Genomic DNA, 18,417 nt, shown 5'->3' with positions numbered 1-18,417 from the left:
TTATATTTGATATTAGTAATTCCAAACTCCTCCATGTAACAGTTCAACAGGTGTAGTATATGTAGCACAAAATCACTTCCTTCATTGCCATGCTACACAGCCCCACACTCAAGAAAGAACTTCAGAGGTTTAAAGGTGAATGTACTTTCTCCCATAGAGAAAACAAGACTATTTTTGCCTACACTCTTTCTCCATGGGTTAATGCACTTAGTTTTGCTGTTTCCAAAGTTCACTGAGGAAACCCAAATGTTAACCTTAAGCCCCATAAAGATACAGTTGTTATTGCTCTATAAGGATGTATGGGTCTTTGTTGGTGATATAGAGGGTTTTATAATCAACCCTGCCTACCACAGGAACCCCTTGGTCTCTTCAAAAATAGATACATCTATTTTCACAAATCTGATCTGATATGTCCTTCTATCTTTCTGTTTAGAAGCAGATCTCGACAGCTGATCAAACCCGAGAGGATGAAATCAGCCATAGAGCTTCCAGCCTGATATTACAGCTGCTGTGGTTGCAGGCACTATATAGAAAGGATTTCATTCCTTTTTCTATGATTAAATAATTTGTATTTAATGTGGATCTGGGCATATCCGACCATTTGGTCTCTTGACAAAGCAGCAATCCCTTGCTTCTTACTAACCTTATGCTCTGTTGCACCCACAGACTTCAGTTTATGCATAATTCTCCTCAGCTAGGAACATCACCAGACATCACTGTGCTCTAGAACATACTTTGCGCAGGCTCCTGTTATTAGATGCCCATTCCTGTTCTGGGTCCTGGTACTTACTCTGTAAGCCTTAGTCTGCTGGGCCCATAGTCTTATAGACAGCTCCACCTGAGACAGCTGCAACCAAAAATAAGAGTCTCACTGAATTTACATGTGCAAGATCTTACTTGGGAATTGGGAAAAACCAATTGTAGAGCAGAAAGTAATTCTGTCAATCACAGCGTGATTTATTTGCCTAAATATAATTATGGAAGGTAATTTCAGATAACCTTCTTGTGTGGTTTCCGGAAGACTGAGAGATATGACACAGGGTTTCATCTAAGCCATACCTCCTGGAGAGACAGCTGGTTGGGGTACCCAAACAGTAAATAAAATCTCAAACACTTACATTTACACAGCTGAATCCTCCCCTCAGAAGCAAAGAGAAACAAAAATAGGAAAAAACCTCAACCCTGGTGTGCTAAGTAGCAGCAGCAAATCATTCCAAAGTGTAGCAGAGGATGGCTGCATCTGACCTGCTGGCATGAGAAAAGGCTGCAGTCTTGCACCTTCTCTGACCTTCCCCATTTCCAGAAGGGCAATAAAGTCTAATGTTCACTCTGTCAGTCTCATCAATAAGCCTCACTGTTGTAGAAATAATAGTAATGGAAAAGAAGTGCTGGTTTAGGTATATCAGCCATTTTTAATAGGATTTGTCACACAAGTACCCACCAGTGAGAACAGAGACTGGATTATATGTTCCTACATTTGTTCCTGTGCCCAGGTACTGAAATGACTGTGCAAAAAAGATCACACTGGAAATAGTTTCTGGTTTGGGTTTCAGCAACATGAGTCCAATTTTTTCTCATCAAAATGAGACCCAAGGAGATGGCAAAACTCCCAGAGACTTTAGTAAAAGCAGTAACAGAACCCTCAACTTTGCTATGAGAATCAAATAAAGCGAAAACAGAGCTGTAAGGGGGGTCAGTCACTGTCCAAGCAGATGTCACTCTGGAAATCATCAGACATATTGAAAAAATGTTAAAGTTAGCATGGGACTGCAAGAAAGATGAATAGGGTTTATGTAATTACAGGGGGGTTTGCATATTTTTTCTATGTATTTGCTTAACTTTCTGTTTATACAGTGTTCTTGTTCCAATCCTTAGGTGCACAAGGGTATTTTCTTAAGTCCACAAGCTCACTAACTTCACAGAAAGTCAATCCAAAAGGGAAAAAGTAGACTTCCAAATCTTCTTTAACAAGCAGTGTGAATGTTTGTATTTTTTCCTTTTTATGTTTTTGCTGAATTAAAGATGGCTTCTGAGAATGTTGACAGTTCTTCCTGAAAGAAGCTTTTATGTTTGGTTCTCTTATAATGTCATTTGATCCTCTGTTGTGTTTCTTACAATGCAAGAGGAACCACTAATTCATCCATTATTTATTTCCTTTTTTACTTTGCTATGTTTCGTTTTGTTCTTTTTAGTCACTACGTTTTAACACGTTTTTGCCAGGTGTTTCAGTTTTTATTTCTCATGTCTTTGACAATGTAGTAAATGTGGTTCTTATTAATATTTAAACTTCCTCTTTTTTTTTTTTTTTAATTTGATACTCAAAAGTGTCAGTGAATGTAATAATACATCCCTGTAATAATTATGTAACAATGCTCCATCCCTGGCAGTGTTCCAAGGCCAGGCTGGATAGAGCTTTGGGCAACATGGTCTAGTGTGAGGCATCCCTGCCCATGGCAGGGGGGTTGGAACTAGATGATCTTAAGGTCCTTTCCAACCCAAACCGTTCTATGATTCTATGAATACCACATGTTCTCCATAATGTACTGTCCTGGTTTTGGCTGGAATAATTTTCTTCCTACTGGCTGGTACAATGCTGTGTTTTGGCTTTAGTCTGAAATGACTTGTGAGCCTGGGATTGTACTTTACAAATGTCTCATCTCAAGGAGCTCTGCTCATTGTAGTCTTATTGTCAGTTTCATTGCACATGTGTTTGCTCTTTCTGGCATATATTGATCAAAATCCTGTACATTAGAAATGCCGGATCATGGATATGAGGTTGCATAAAGAATCATTGTTATTGAATAAATGGCATTTCCATTTATCTAAATTATTTTTTAATGCCTTTCAGTCAGGACCTTTGTCATAAATTCTTTCCTCCATTTGAATCTTTGGGACCAATGGGTCAGGCTTGCAGTCCTTATCCCAGGAATCATAAGTATTTCTAGTACTTCCTCCTGAATTTTCTGATACTTTTCCAACACTCTAGCCAGATCCTAGAATTACCAACAAGACAAAACCAAAAAAGTAGCAAAGAAACAGGAAAAAAAATGTTTATACAAATCAGTCTTTGGTTTGAATAGATATGATCTCTATCTTTTGACCCAACCCAGTTCTGACCCTGGCTGTAATATAGCAAAATGTTTAATATCTAAGCTCCATTTTCAGAAAGTATTCAGAAACATCATCAAAGACTTAGGAGCCAAAGCTATGAAGTTATGTGTAAGAAAGATATTTTTTATATATACCTTGATAAGTTATATCAACTGGATTTTAGTGAACAAATACAATTCAGTAACTTAATAGTGAAAAATGAAATTACTGTTGTGATTATTCCCAAAATTATTATTCTAATATTCTGATTTGCTAAATAAGAATTTAGAAAACACTTAAAGAAAATGAAACATATTCTGGTATGTCTAGTCAGTCTGTCAAATAACTTTCATTTTACTCTGTAGTTTTGCTATAAAAACAACTTTGCTTTTAAGTATGTATTTACTCCAATGTTTACCTACAAACACTAGTTGTTTGTCAATCACAGAACTGGAGCACTATATATTTAAAAGAAGGCTATCCAGAAGGCAGATCAGGAAAATGACCATGTGCTGCTTTTAATTGATAAACGTAAGCCATCTGCTCAGTGCCCATGAACAAGAACAGAGCAAAAAAGTTTTTGGAAAGAACTTTATTCCAGCAGTTACTGCAATCTCAGTTCTAGTTCACAGCACACCTATTTCAAAGTTTTAAAAAGTTACACTTTCTGAAAGTTATTTTGAAAAAAATCATCATAGAATCATAGAATGGTTTGGGTTCAAAGGGAGCTTAAGGATCATCTAGTTTCAACCCCCCTGCCATGGGCAGGGAGACTTACCACTAGACCATGTTGACAAAGGCCCTGTTGTACCTGGCTTTGAACACTGCCAGGGATGGGACAGCCACAGCTTTTCTGAGCAAACTGTTCCAGTGTCTCATCACCCTTACAGTATGGAATTTCTTCCTAACATCTAAATCTACCCTCTTTCAGCTTAAAGCCATTACCCCTACATACACTTGTAAAAAAGTCCCTCTCCAGATTTCTTGTAGGCTGTCTTTAGTCACTGGAAAGCTCCAGGTTCTCCTTCTTGACAGCAGTAGTGACGTTTGCTTTCTTCTGGTCCTTGAGGAATTTCCCCTGGTTGCCCCGACCTTTCAAAAATAATTGAGAGTGGCCTTGCGATGACATGGGCCAACTTTTCCAGCAGGCTTTCTTCCAGCTGCCTGAACATCTACTATTTTTTCCTGATCAGGAAGTTTGACAATAGTGATGATGTGAAGGTATGGATGCTGTCTTTGAAGATGTACTGGGAGACTACTTGGAGCCCCTGTCCAATGTGGGACATCATTTCACCTTCTGCAAGTGTAAGTGCAGATGCAGTTCACAGCTGCAGCTGTTAAACATACTATATTATTTTACTGAAGTCCCTCTCTTTACTCTTTCAGTAGAAGAATTCTCTGTATTTTTCCCCTGCTCTCTCATGACTTATTACACCTCTCACACATGTAGAGCACTTAGAAAGACCTGCTGAGCCACAACAGTTCTATCCTTGTATTAGAGATGTGAGGTCACTTCATCCCTTTTGTGTCTGCAGCTGTTTATATTTTGCATCTGGGTGATGTAGATGGAAGGTCTCCTTGGGGGAAGGACAGCACCACCTTACATGTCATAAAGCTCAGGTACGATGTTTTTATAGGAAATTAAAATCATAAACACAATTCCTGAACCTTTGAGTAAGTAACAGAAGGAAGTAAACAGCTCTCAGCAAAACTGTATTTCCACAGCAGCCAAGCCAGTTACCAATTGCTCTGTTTCAGTTTCCTTTGGGCTGGGATCACTAAAATGTCTCTACAGCATCTGAAAGACTATTTTCCCTAAAGATCAATACACATAATTTTTGGCTATTTAAAAGTATCTTAACTTTAGCAACAATGTCATCAGCTAGCAGTCTTCATCTAGGGACAAAAAGGAGGATTTAGCCCTATTAATTTTGTAGGTTGTAATTTTTTCCAGTCAGCTGACAAGCCCTTTGAATGTTGTTTGTTTGTTTGAGATACAGATGAACCCCTTAGATAGTGTATCACAGGTTATCGTATGCTATACATTGTTCATATAGCAACCCACATCAATAAGATGCTGTTTGGCATTTAAAAATACATTTAGCATTGCCAATTAGTCAAACACGCCTCTGGTAACCTTATTCAATGTTATGGTGCTAATAACTTCTGGTAGGGTTGACATACTTTATAATTGAACTGCCAGGTTTGCATTTTGCTGCAATTCATTCATATCTAAGTCTGACTTGTTAACCACATTAAGTTGATTTCTTTTGAAGGCTTGTGGGAACCATGGATTCCCAATTCCCCTGTTTGTATGTGATGACAGTATTCCAGCAGAGTACTGGGAGGGTAAAAGATTTTGCTATCATTCTGTGAGGTAAATGAAAGATCGAGATGGCTCATCTCACTGCTTACTGACTGACTGGTATTAGTTGCCTGTTTCCTTTTGCTTTCATAGAATGGCTTGGGTTGGAATCATAGAATCAACTGGGTTGGAAAAGACCTTTAAGGTCATCAAGTCCAACTGTTACCACAGGATTGCCAAGCCCACCGCTAAACCATATCACTGAGGGCCTCATCTACATGGTTTTTGAACACTTGCAGGGATGGCGATTCTTCCACTTCCCTGGGCAGCCTGTTCCAATGCCTGATCACCCTCTCGGTGAAGAAATTTTTACTGATATCTAATCTAAACCTTCTGGAGCGAAGGAGCCATTGAAGGTTCCTTCATCATTTAGTCCAATCCTTCTGCCGTGAGCAGAGACATCTTCAACTAGATCAGGCTGCTCAGAGCCCCATCCAACCTGACCTTGAGTGTTTCCAGGGATGGGACATCCAACACCTCCCTAAGAACCTGTTCCAGTTTTTCACCACCCTCAAAGCAAAAAATTTCTTCCCGGCTGTCTATCATCATGTGTGTCTTCCTTCTTGTCTAAAACTCCGGTCTTACCTTTTGGAGTTAGGAATCCTATTCAATTTTATTTACACAGCCCTTAATCGAGAGCCATGACTTTGAGTTCTAAGTCACATGGAAAATAAAACACTGCCCTTGTGTCTTCCCTGTCATTTTTCCTACCTATTCATTAGCTTAAAGGACTTGACAGCCACAAGAAAGGGACATAATTCCTAGTGTAGATTATTGAGTAGCATTAAGCCTGCTTCAACAAACCTTTGCATCAGCAGCCCCGGAGTACATATCCCCATGAAGCACAATCTTCACGTGAAATTGCATGTCACTGGATAAGCTTATATCGAAATGCAAAGACAAGTATCCACACATCTAGCAGCTCTCTGCTATGCCTGCCTGGACTTACTTTCCAAAATGAGATTAAGCTGCTTGAACTGAAATCTGTATGTCATGCATGGCACTGAATGAAGTTACAAAGAGGGTCTATATGTGGCTGAGACCTGAGACAAAACAGTTTAAGGAGATACTGTTTTCATGGGCCTTTATGTGCAGAACCCTTAGGTACCTAAAGCAGCAATGTCTGTAAGCTTTATAGGGAATTAAAAGAGAGAGAAACATAATAATTGAATTGTGCGACTATTTAAACACTACCATCAGGCTGGGAGGTACCTGTTCTTCATGTATTGCTTAGTACAGTTCCAGCTCTCAGTAGAAACAATCTGTTGTTTATTCTTGCTGGACATATTTGAAATCTGGCATGTTTAGAGTTTTTAATGCTTTGAATTTCAAGGAATCAGGTAGCATTAACTACTTCCATTTCTCTGTGCGAGGCTTGTGAGCATAAAGAAACAGTAACCTCTTCAACCAGTCCGCTGCTAATTCCCATCCCTTTCAATACATCAAACTGAATTCTTACTGATCCATGGGCTTCAGAAGAGTGGCATGTAGGCTGAATTTGACCTCTTGCACCTCTCTACCATACATTATTGGACAGACTACTTTCTCCTATAGGCGTATTTAAATTTAGATTCCTGATGCTTGGTAGTTACTTTAAATGAAGATGGTCAGCAGTTCTCCACTACAAACAGAGTCTGTTCTTGTCCCAGTCGACTAGAATAAGTGTCCACTTTATGAAGGGAAAATTAACTACTATTGTTGGAGCACTAGCACATAAAAATGTAATTAAATCTGAGATAGCTATTTCTTGAAAGAGGTGAGAAATTTATTTTCCAAAGTGAATTCTCAGATTTGATCTTTGGTAGACTGAAATTAAGCTCTGAGTCTCGATCAACCCTTGTTCTGCTGGAAAAAAACCCTTGTTTATCACTGGTCAGTCATCTGCCTTTCAAAAGCACCATAACAACAGTAGAGCTGATAATACTCTAACCAGTTTAAACCCTATTCATCAAAAGCCACCTGGAAATGGATTTTTTTCCAGCAGAGGTCCCAGGCAGGTAGCTGTTTGTTAAAACTATAGTGTTCTCTTTCATCTTTTGGAACGTCTGTCCTGTATTTCATTTGCCTCTTTTGCAGGGTGCAAATAACAGCAGGCACACAGACAGAGCTATTAAAAATGTAAGAGCTATTCCAGTAAATCAGTTAGTTTGTAGTAAATCAGTTAGTTTACCATTATTGAAGTTCTGTATGAAGTGAGTCTCACTGTTGGCAGAACAGGATTATGTAATAAATAATACAAAATATTCTCTATTTTTAAAAGGGATTTTGTAGAGACTTGAACAATAGGTGATTTAAAGGGGTACATGATGATCGATGGAGCTGCCTCATTGCATCTCAGAACATTGAAAATCCTGGTGTACACAGGATCCTTGGAGGACGTCTCCCTGCCTTTTAAAAGATTGTTCCTAGCAGCTGACACTTACTCTTTTCTGGTTTTGAAAAGGTGTAAAAATCTGAAATTCTAAATCTTATAAAGAGTTCAGAAGAGTGAATTATTTCTCCCTACTGGAGGCTGCAGTAGCAAGTGAGATACTTTATGGTCAGCAGAGGCATCTACCTTGATGGGCAGAGATTCTTCAGAGATTAGAGAGTGCAGAGGAAATGATTCTCCGCTAGAAAGGGAGACCACTGCAGAGAATTAGATGGACACAGAGGAGACAGCGTCTCAAAAATAGGTGGGCTCATCAAACAGATTTCCTGCTTTGCAGAGAAGGGCAGAGGCAAAAGTGCAGTGAGATTTGGAGAAGCTGGACAAGATAGAAAGAAGACATAAGGTGTTATTCTGTGTCCAGCTCACCCTCCGTCATAGCCTATTGTCATCACCAGATACACTGATATGCCAAAATCTCATAGATGTGGCTCTGTTCTCCTCTCAGATACTGAAGCTACGTGTGTCCCACAGGTTGGCTCTATCCTAAACCATTCGCAATCAAGAAAAACTTCTAGTCCTTTATAATTCTTGAAAATCTCGATTTTCTCACATTCATCTACTTCCATTATATTGTCTAACACAACTGGATTGAAAAGCAGTTTCATCATTAAACATCAATTTAAAACAAAATCCCTACATTTATTCTGCTTATATGTCTAAGGACTACACAAATTCTAGCAGGTTCTTCTTTGTTTGTTACTCCTTCAGTTTCCTGTCATCTGCGTATTTTGAAGATTAAGGTGTTCTTTCATTCCAGACTGAAAAACTACTCAAAAACCTAAGGCCGGGGACCAGTCCATGCAGATCCTCATTAGGAACACCTCCACTCAACCATTTACAGAAGCGTTTACAACCTCTGTTTACAGAAGTGAAAAAAAAAAAAAAAAAGAATTTTGGAACTTGCATGCTAAGCAAAGCCAAAAATTGAGTAGGTCTTGGAAGTTCATGGGTGGATAATCACAGCAGAAAGATCTGTAGGGAAAAGCCTGCAGAAATAGAGGAAAGGAATGATCAACAAAGAAAACTACATCTTAGTGATCATGAAGTACCAGGATAGCCAAACAGCATCTGGGATTATGAAAACCAATCAAGGGAAAAATGAATGGGGCCATTTTTCCACGATGATGTTATGGTCTTCTATCTAAATTAATACTTCATCTTTCAGAAAGAAAATGGTTTCCATTTGAGTAAGTTAGGGCACAGATGTTGGTTAGTGGAATGAGTGTAAAGAAAGCAAGTTACCGCTCCCAAGGTGGAAGTGAAACTCATGGAGGTTAATGCACCTGGATCAGATGGCCTGGCCAGTGTTCATCCTGTACACTGAAGTAGCATGAAAATTGTGGAGCTTTTCAAATGAAACTACAAGGTGAGAACTTGTGCCCTATGATTAGCAAATAGTAAATGTACTGTCTACACTATCAGAAGGGGAAAAGCAACTTAGGCAACAACAGGCCCATTAGTCTGAATTCGTGGCATACAAGATTAGAGAACATATAAGATTTGCTCTCGTAAGAACAAATAAGAAAATAATAAAAATAATAGAATCGTAGAATCATTTAGGTTGGAAAAACCTTTAAGGTCATCAAGTCCAACCATTAACCCAACACTGCCCAGACCACTACTAAACCATGACCCTATGTGCTACATCTACACATCTTTTAAATACCTCCAGGGATGGTGACTCCACCACTTCCCTGGCAGCCTGTTCCAATGCTTGACAAGCCTTTCCATAAAGAAATTTTTCCTAATATCCAATCTAAACCTCCCCTGGCACAACTTGAGGCCATTCCTCTTGTCTTAACCCTTCTTACCTGGGAGAAGAGACCAATACCCACCTTGCTACAGCCTTCTTTCAGGTAATTGTAGAAAGTGATAAGGTCCCCACCTTTAGCCTCCTTTTTTCCAAGCTAAACAACCCCAGTTCTCTTAGCTGATTCTCATCACACTTGTGCTCCAGACCATTCACCAGCTTCATTGCCCTTCTCTGGACCTGCTCCAGCACCTCAGTGTCTTTCTTGTAGTAAGGGGCCCAGAACTGAACACAGGATTTGAGGTGCAGCATCACCAGTGACGAGTACAGGAGGATGACCAATGCCCTGGCCCTGCCGGCCATGCTATTCCTGATACAAGCCAGGATGCTGCTGGCCGCCTTGGCCACCTGAGCAATACTTAAATACATGAAGATAAACTGATAAAACATGACTTGGTTTCGCCAAAAATAATTTCCATCTGACTTGCCTCACATTTTTCTTTAATGAGATAACTGAATTTTTAGGCAAGAAAAAACAGATATAATTAATCTAGTTGTTTTTTGTTGTTGTTTTTTTTTTTAATACGGTATACACAAGAAGGTATTAGTTACGCTGATGATGTATAATGCTTACAAGGGGATAAAGCACAGACCAGAGAGCAGATAAGAGTCTTGTAATGAAAGGGGAATCATCCAGGTTGAATGGATTTATTAGTGCACTCTTCAAAGGCAGCCCTTGTGACTGATAATCAATTTATTCACTATTGATAGCCAGAATAACCAGTCCCGTATCCCTCGCATTTTGATGTTGTATGATTTTCCTTTAGCTAATCAAATAAATTCTTGGAAAATTTTGCATTGAGGGGAGGTCAGTCCTCAAGGATTGTTTTGGGAAAAAATGTTCAATGTCTTTTATAGATTACCTTGGCATCAAAAAAAGGGTATTAGGAGGCTTTATCAATGCAGAGATATATGGAGTTTTTTTTTATAGAAGAACAAGGCAACCTTGAAGACTAGATGGAAATAAAGCAAAATGTAATAATGCACTAGGAAAAGCCGTGACTTCAGGGATTCATATGCAGTCTGCTTCCTGTACAAAGGGGTGTCATCAGTAGGAAACAGATGAGGAGTAGAAAAACCCAAGTGACAACCTCAAAATCAATCTTATTGACTATATATTGCCTACACTGATTTGAGAAAAAAAACCCTGTAAGTCTTTAACCTGAGTTGGCAGTTTTTCCAGATTATCCTCTCACGTCAACTCTGAATTACAGCCTACCCTTACATGGAGACATTAATCTCTTACCTTACTCAGATCCTTCCACTCTGACCTGAGGTTCTGTCATGACAAGGTCAAGAAACCAGCTGCTCTGAGTTGGAGGGAAAATCCCATACCTGACAACCCTGTGGCAGAAGATTGGAATATATGCCACTGTGGATTACTCAAAGGAGTGATAAACTGCCATTGAATTATAAAACACTGGAGATTGCAAAAGCAGCACCTCTGAGGAGTTTACTCAGGCAGCAGGAAACTGTGCTGGAGGCAAAAAGAAAAATATGAGTATCCATGAAATATTAGTAAAAGTCCCAGGTGCACAGCATGCCTCCAAATGTTCAGAGTATTGGCAAATATTGACTCCGGCTCTAGCTGCTTATTATGATTGCTTTGCCAAGTCATAATGATGAAGGGTGATTATTCGCTTTTTTTTTTTCTTTTTTTTAACATCTTTCCCTGTTACAGATGGTTAATTCTACTGTGGAAGAAAAGAAATAGCTCTGGAAATACAGCTCAACTATTCAGTAGGCTACAGTGAGCAAAGAATAATCTGGGGGTAAATTCTCTCTAGCAAGACTCCTAAAAAGGACCCATTGGTTAGAAATGAACATTGTATCATACTTTCCATACGATTCACAAGATTAAACCAACCGTTCATACAGTAAGCTCTCTTTAACAGATCTGAGAGCAGCACAGGCACCAAGACCCATTTGTTTTGGATGGTTTTCAAGACACAGCTATTGTTTATATTGTGCAGTGGCCCAGGGCTGCAGAAGAGGAAACTGTAAATTGTAACGAGCAAGCCGGAGTGTGCACAGAGCAGTGCTCTAGGAAACTTCAGCTCTCCAGCTGGAGATTGAGGCACCGGGAGCAACTGCAACTGTTGAGGTTGGAAGTGGGCTTTTATGTTATAAGGAAAAGCACCAAAGAAGAAAGAAAATGCTTCAAGGGGGTATGGCCAGCTAAGCCTGGCATTGGCTCTGCTTCCAGGTGTGTTATTTGGCCCAGTTCTGTTGACAATAGTAGTGAAAAGCTTGTGAAAACAAGATAATCAGAAGCAGATTTTGACAGTAAAGTATGTAAGTTTTTGGCGTTTTGTTGGGTTTTTTGGTGTGGGTTTTTTTTTGTTTGTTTGTTTTCTTTGTTTGTTTTTGTTTGGGTTTTTTTTTCCATTAAAGGCTGAATTTTTATTCAGAAAATTACCTTGTGGGGCCTTGGTAAAATTCAGTATGTTGCAGGATCAATATATAAGTATTAAGGAGGCCTGTTCAGAGATTGCCTGCTGTGGGCAAGTTGTCGCAGAGGGAACCATGAGTTTGCAGAAGCTGTGATAAACACTTGCTCTTGCACCCTGCCAACTAAATGCAGGACAGACGTATTGGTTGTTTTCCACTTGAGCATCTTAACTCTATTGTCCTGAGGTAGCCTAATTATCAAGTAAGGAGCAGGAGAGAGGAGAGGGCTGCAGGAAATAGTACTTCTGTGAAACACTTGAGAAAGGTCGGTAGTGAGGAGGAATGAGTGCTGGAGATAGTCTGGCATGTGTCTGGTGTTACTAGAAGGCAGCTGTTCAGCCTCAGCTTAAAAGAAATCTATGATAAACTCAAAAGTGGAGTCATAAAGTGGAGAAACATCATATTTGTCTAGACAAGCAAAACCCTTAGTAAATGTGTAGTGTGCTAAACAAAAGAAGACAGTGAATAAAACACACATACCGCATGAGCTGTGGCCTGGCACGGTGGTGAGGTTAGAGGCAGGAGGCAGAGGTGAAGGCAGGCAGTGCAGGCTTAACCTCATCCCCAGCTGCAACCCTCTCACCAAGGGGACATCAAGGTTTGGTGCCAGAAGAAGGCTGATGCAAGCTCGGGTGTAAGCTTTGCTTGCTCCTCCTGCAGGAGGTAATATCCTTTTCTAAAATGTTTTTATTGTCCATTATTAAACACAGTGGTCAAGTTTCTGTGTGTGTGTTTTGCTGGTTGGGGGTGACTTTCTCAAGGCAATGGTAAGGGTAAGGCAATGGGTAAGAGTAAGGCAATGGGTAAGGGTAAGGCAATGGTGTGGTCAACCTGCCCAGCTGGCTCAGTCCATAGCCCTCTCTCTGTTCTGGCCTCCTGAAATCCCAGGTCTCCCCTCTGCAGCTGCTACCACCTTACCAAAATGTACCAAGCCGTGGATGGTTTCATATTATGAACTATTTTAAACTGGTTGTAGGACACTACGATGAGATAGCTGAGCTCTATTTTAATCATATTTGTGTCCTTGCTGGCAGGCAGAGTTGTGCTAAACCTCCTCTCCTCCCAGTCCCAGTTGAACAAGACTAATATCTGAACATTGCCATGCAATACTTCAACAGGAAAAAGTACAAAGAAACCTAAAGAGAGAAACCAGTGGGGAAGTGAGTATTATGAGCAGTCGTTTAGGTGAGGCGCTTGGGAATAGGGAAGGTTTAGAGACTGTCACCTGACGTAGCTCCTCTAGCAAAACCCAGAAGGCTCAGTGGTTTCAGTTTAGAGGATTGAGAAAATGGAAACTGAAAAATTAAAATAAAGCAATATGAAGGAGCAATGACACGACTGGACCCAGACAGGCAGCTGGAGGGATGCCCAGTCTCTACTGAAGAATTTAAATGGAGAGATTTCACACCTGCCTGAATATTGCTCTTATCACCATGCAAAACATCACTCATTTTAGAGAGCTCAAAAGATGGGCTTTGCAGATACCATTTTTCATCTGGCTTTTTGGAAAGACATTTAACAGCACTTCTGACCAAGCTTAAATGAAACTTAACAGGGGTGTCCTTACTGAGCAGTGAACAAGGTGTATGTTTCCCTTCCCTCAACCAGTTGGGAAGAAGACTTTACACATTCTCCTCGAAGCAATTAGTGTTCAGGAAATCAAGTGATATGAATCCGTGCATCTTTGTAGGCTGTAATGGAACAACGTCTGTTAGCTCAACTGATGTGTCTGGCCTTTTACCCTCTGAGACCTAGAAGGCAGGGATTGTTTATACATAAGTGCTGACCTTCACCTCTGCTTATGTTCTCAGTCACCTCTAAAGAAAACAAATGTACGTACTTGAGTGATTAGGTATTATACAGGTGTGGCAAGTTTGAGATTTTGAGCATGAGAGTTGCCCTTTTGTGCTCCTATTTTGTGCTCTGCTGCCTTCTCCCTGATCTGAGATCCCACCAAGCCCTTTCTCTAGATCTTCTCCCATACAGAGATGGCCGCCTGCATGCCCTCAACCCATGTGGACCATTGCCTCCACCACGCAGCTCGGTACAGGAATTGCACATGCTGGGAGTTGAAGTAGCCCGAACAGCTCACACAAGTGTTTTCTTGATAGCATTCCTGGAGCGTATCATTACCAAATTCACACACAGACTGCTCATAAACACTCACACTCATCTCCTCAAAGAGAAGATGTTATAACTTCTTTTATTGTTTTCACTCTTGTCAGTGAATGTTACCTATTTATGGGAAGTAGCTCAAGTTGGCACAGTGAAGGCACCAGTCTGACGGCTGATTATATTAAGCATGCTGAAAACATTGTTGTATCAAAACAGGACTGGGTGAACATCTTCATTTTATAAAACCTTCTGACTTCAAATAGGTTGCTTGGTTTTTTTTTTATGAAACTGCCAAAAGTATTCCTTTGTGGAGAAACAAGAGAAAAATATGCATGGATACTCCTGTTTCAAAATGGGAATTTCTATCTGAAAGCAGAAACCAAAATGCTGTAACAACTTTGTGAATTATAGGGTGTTTGTCGTACCCTCAGAACTGTGCTGCCATGGTCAGTTTGTCTTTCCTCATGTCATTCTAGAATTAGTAATTCTCAATACACTTTGTCTCATCTCCAAAGAGTTGGGATCCGGTACATTGAGGGAAAGCCGCCCTGGCCCAAGACCCTGTCCCACAGAATTGAACGAGGGTGAAGTCATGGCTGTACAGCCTCTATGAGCCGTTGTGGCAATTACTCTCATCTCAGGTTTCGAGCGCTTGAAAAGAAATACGTAGATTTTTATTTGATGGTTTCTGGAACTCCTCTAGAATTTCCACAAAAATTCAATACGATTTTGTAATCTTCAATTGCTTTTGAGTTACTTATGAAAATCAATAATTTTGTTAGAGTGGAAATCTCTTTTTTGTGCTAGCTCACATGTAATCAAATCCATGTCTCTTTTTAAGAAAAGGCAACTTCAAGTCTGTAGCTTTTGCTGTTTCCTGTACAGCAGAGACTCTGCACAGTTTCACTTTTCAGCACTCAGCTGTGCCAGAAATAGTGTATGCCTATTAAGACAGTTTTTTCCTAAACAATAACTTTTAGTTAAAAACACTTTAGAGAATAATATTTAGGGTCAGGGGCTAAAATTCTTGAATACTGCTGGGAGAGCCTCCTGTGTAGCTCTGTGCTGACAGTCACTGAGACTTTTCATTAGATTGATTGGGAATTTTCCATTAAATGTTTTTCCTTTTGCTGTCAGAAAAAAGATTTTCTAGAAATGTGAAAGTATCCAAGGGGAATTTTCTACTTAGACTGAAATGTTTGCTTTTTCCTTAAGCCATCAAAATGAAATATTGCATTGCTGTTCAGACCAAATCACAGTGTTTCAATTTTTTTATATAAAAAGGGAGCCATTTTGTTTTGTGCTCAGCACCAAAGTGCAGGTGCCTCAAAGGAGATGTAATTCATGTTCCCAGCTTTCCTTCTGGGTGTACTACAACTTCCCTGAGACCCCTGGCTCTGTCCTAATATTACACTGCCTGATATTTCCCAGAAATGGAATGATTTAGCTGAGCTCTCTGAAATTATGTTAGAATTTGAAGCATTTCTGTCCTGCAGATAGTTCTGTTAATTGCTTCTCCCTCTGGTCTGGGATTAAAGAAAATAAAAATATTGGAATTTCCCAAAGGACAGGACCTATGATCTTTTGATCAGCTCAGTGGCCTATCTGGCTATTGCTCAGTGACTCACTCTTGTAAAAAGGAAAGAGAAATTACTCCAAACAAAGTGCTTTAGTATGGTTACTGCTTCAATTTGAATTCAATTGCACTTTGAATAAGCCTGGGAGAGAGTGTGGCAGATGCCTAATGTGTTAAATGACACAAAAATATAATTATTATGATATGGCATGCATTAACTGAGAATTTCTGATGTAGGTGAAAAATACAGCAGTCCTTAGAAATGGATATCCCTGAAGAATAAATGGTAGGCTAGTGGCAGGAAAGTGAGACATATCTTTTAAATTTCTTTTACTGGTTAATTTTGGCTCTAAAAGTAAAAATGCTGCTTAATTATCTTTTTTAAGCACTTTAATAATGCAACTGTTTAACCTTTACAACAACCTGGTGGAGCAGCTGATTTTTAGTACTGCCAATTTTGAGATAATTGAAGAACAGATCTGTTAAAACATCTTCATTTTGGATGCCTGCTATGCTTTTAATGCCACCTTGAGACACCCAGCAGCTGAAGGGCCTCTGTACCTTCTCCTGGTCTCAGGCTGAGCCATGGTACCTCAAAACATTTTGCCCCTGTGGCCCCACTGTGAGAACCTGCACCTGTGGGCACCCATAGTGATAAACTGCTCCTGAATACACACCCTTGTGACTGCAATGCTCCACGCAGTCAGGTGGACAGTTGTCAGATCACTGAACAGATGCAGGGTACAGGCATTTATCCTGGCTTTCCACCCCAACTGTCCAAGTGTTTCCAGTGGCATGTTAAAATTATTCCCATAGCAAGATTAAGAGGTAAGGTTTGACTTTTGGAGCAGGAATCGTTTTGATGTACACCTGCAGAAGAGCAGCAAAGGTCAAAGACCTACCCCCAGCCCCAGCTGCCTTTGGCAAGTGTCACAGAGGGGTTTGCATCCCCTTGAATCACATAGCACTTGGCCTCAGGTAGCAACCCTGAAGTCCTAAGCTGTAATTGTTAGGGTATGTTTTATCAGCTTGAGATGTCTGAAATAACATCAGGGCTGTCTTATAACACCAGATTGGGGAGAAGGTTTTTGCAGGCACGTAGGCGCACGTGTTTCATATACTGGACTGTAGCATAAGGGTTTTTGAGATTGAAAACCTTTTGAGATAGTGCTGGACAACCGTATGGGATAGAGAAAGGTAGTCAGCTGCATCTGTATTCTCTTCCGGGAGCTGCTGGTGTTTTCACAGCCCAGACAGACTTTGCTGAGGACAGCAAAGTCCAAAGCATTGTGTTAGGTCATTCCTCAGCTTGCTTTCAAGGGGTGCAAACATTATGGCTATCATCAGCAGGAATCTGCGTTCTTCTCTCCTGCAGGTTTTGGGGTAGTTGCTGGTACAAAAGCAGAAAAAACAAGAGGGAGGAGGGGAGAAAGGGCCAAAGAGGATACTAGTGTTTAAAAATACTTTATCAGGGCTTTTGTTCTTGCAGAAAAGCCAGCAGGGATGGAGAAAACTTGAAAGCATATGGGTAAAGGAGCAAGTATGGAAAAACACGCGCACTTCCCTGCCGCAGATTAAGAAGAGAAGGAACACATTTTAAGGCAATGGATAAAACGCTTGCCTGAATGGCAGAAGTTTAGTTCTGGAAGGAAACCAACAATTTGTCAAATCCGCATATTTTTTTCAGTTAATAACTAAAATGAACTATTGGAACAGGAATACAGAAACTTCCCTGTTTAAGGTCTATGCAATCTGGCCTCCTGCTTCTAATGATGACGAGCACCAAATGCCTCAAATAAAACTGCAAGAAGCAGGCCAGTACTGGGTTATGAAATAAATTGCAAGGCCAGTTTCTTTCTAAACTTCACCATTTGGCTTATGCCTTGATGTAAAAGATTTGTTCCCCATTTCTAGTGTTTCCAGATCTCACAGTATATGGCATCTTTGAAGCCCTGACTATTATCTCAAATTTCCTTAAAACAGCTGAACAAATAAACCAAACATAAAGAAGAAAAAAGAAGAAAAAGAAAGAAACTGATAAAATCCTTCCCATTTCTGGGGGATAATTTGACAAAAGATTTCAAAGGCTAACATGGGTTCAAGGCAAGACTGGACAAATAAATAAGAAATATGTGCTGTGTGTTACTAATTACACAGAAACCACTTCTACCACAGTAACTGTCTTTTCTTGAAAACAGTTGGAGGCTGGAAGAATATGAGAGGAGAATTATGACCTGTCCTTGTCCTGTTCTTAAGCTTCCCTTGGGAAGAGCAGCTATTAGAGACAGGACTAAACAAATTTTGGTTTGAGGTCTTTCACACGGTAAACATAATTTACATTTTTAAAAGTCCTACCCAAATTCATAAGCTTAAAACAAGAATCTCAGATTACTTATGTTTCTTTCACAAGCTGATTTTGGTATATTATCTGTAAAAACTGTGGATTTTTTTCCCCAATGTTTAGAATTAAGCACATGTCTTAGAATCTCCAGGTATAATAGTCAGTGTTGAAATGATGGATATTGTAGTTTTAGAATGGTAGCATGTTGTATCATTTATATTTTTTTTCTTTAATAATA

This window comes from Strigops habroptila, chromosome 2 (assembly GCF_004027225.2).
Source record: "Strigops habroptila isolate Jane chromosome 2, bStrHab1.2.pri, whole genome shotgun sequence".
In the NCBI taxonomy this organism is placed as follows: Eukaryota; Metazoa; Chordata; class Aves; order Psittaciformes; family Psittacidae; genus Strigops; species Strigops habroptila.
Note: the sequence above shows the minus strand (reverse complement) of the source record.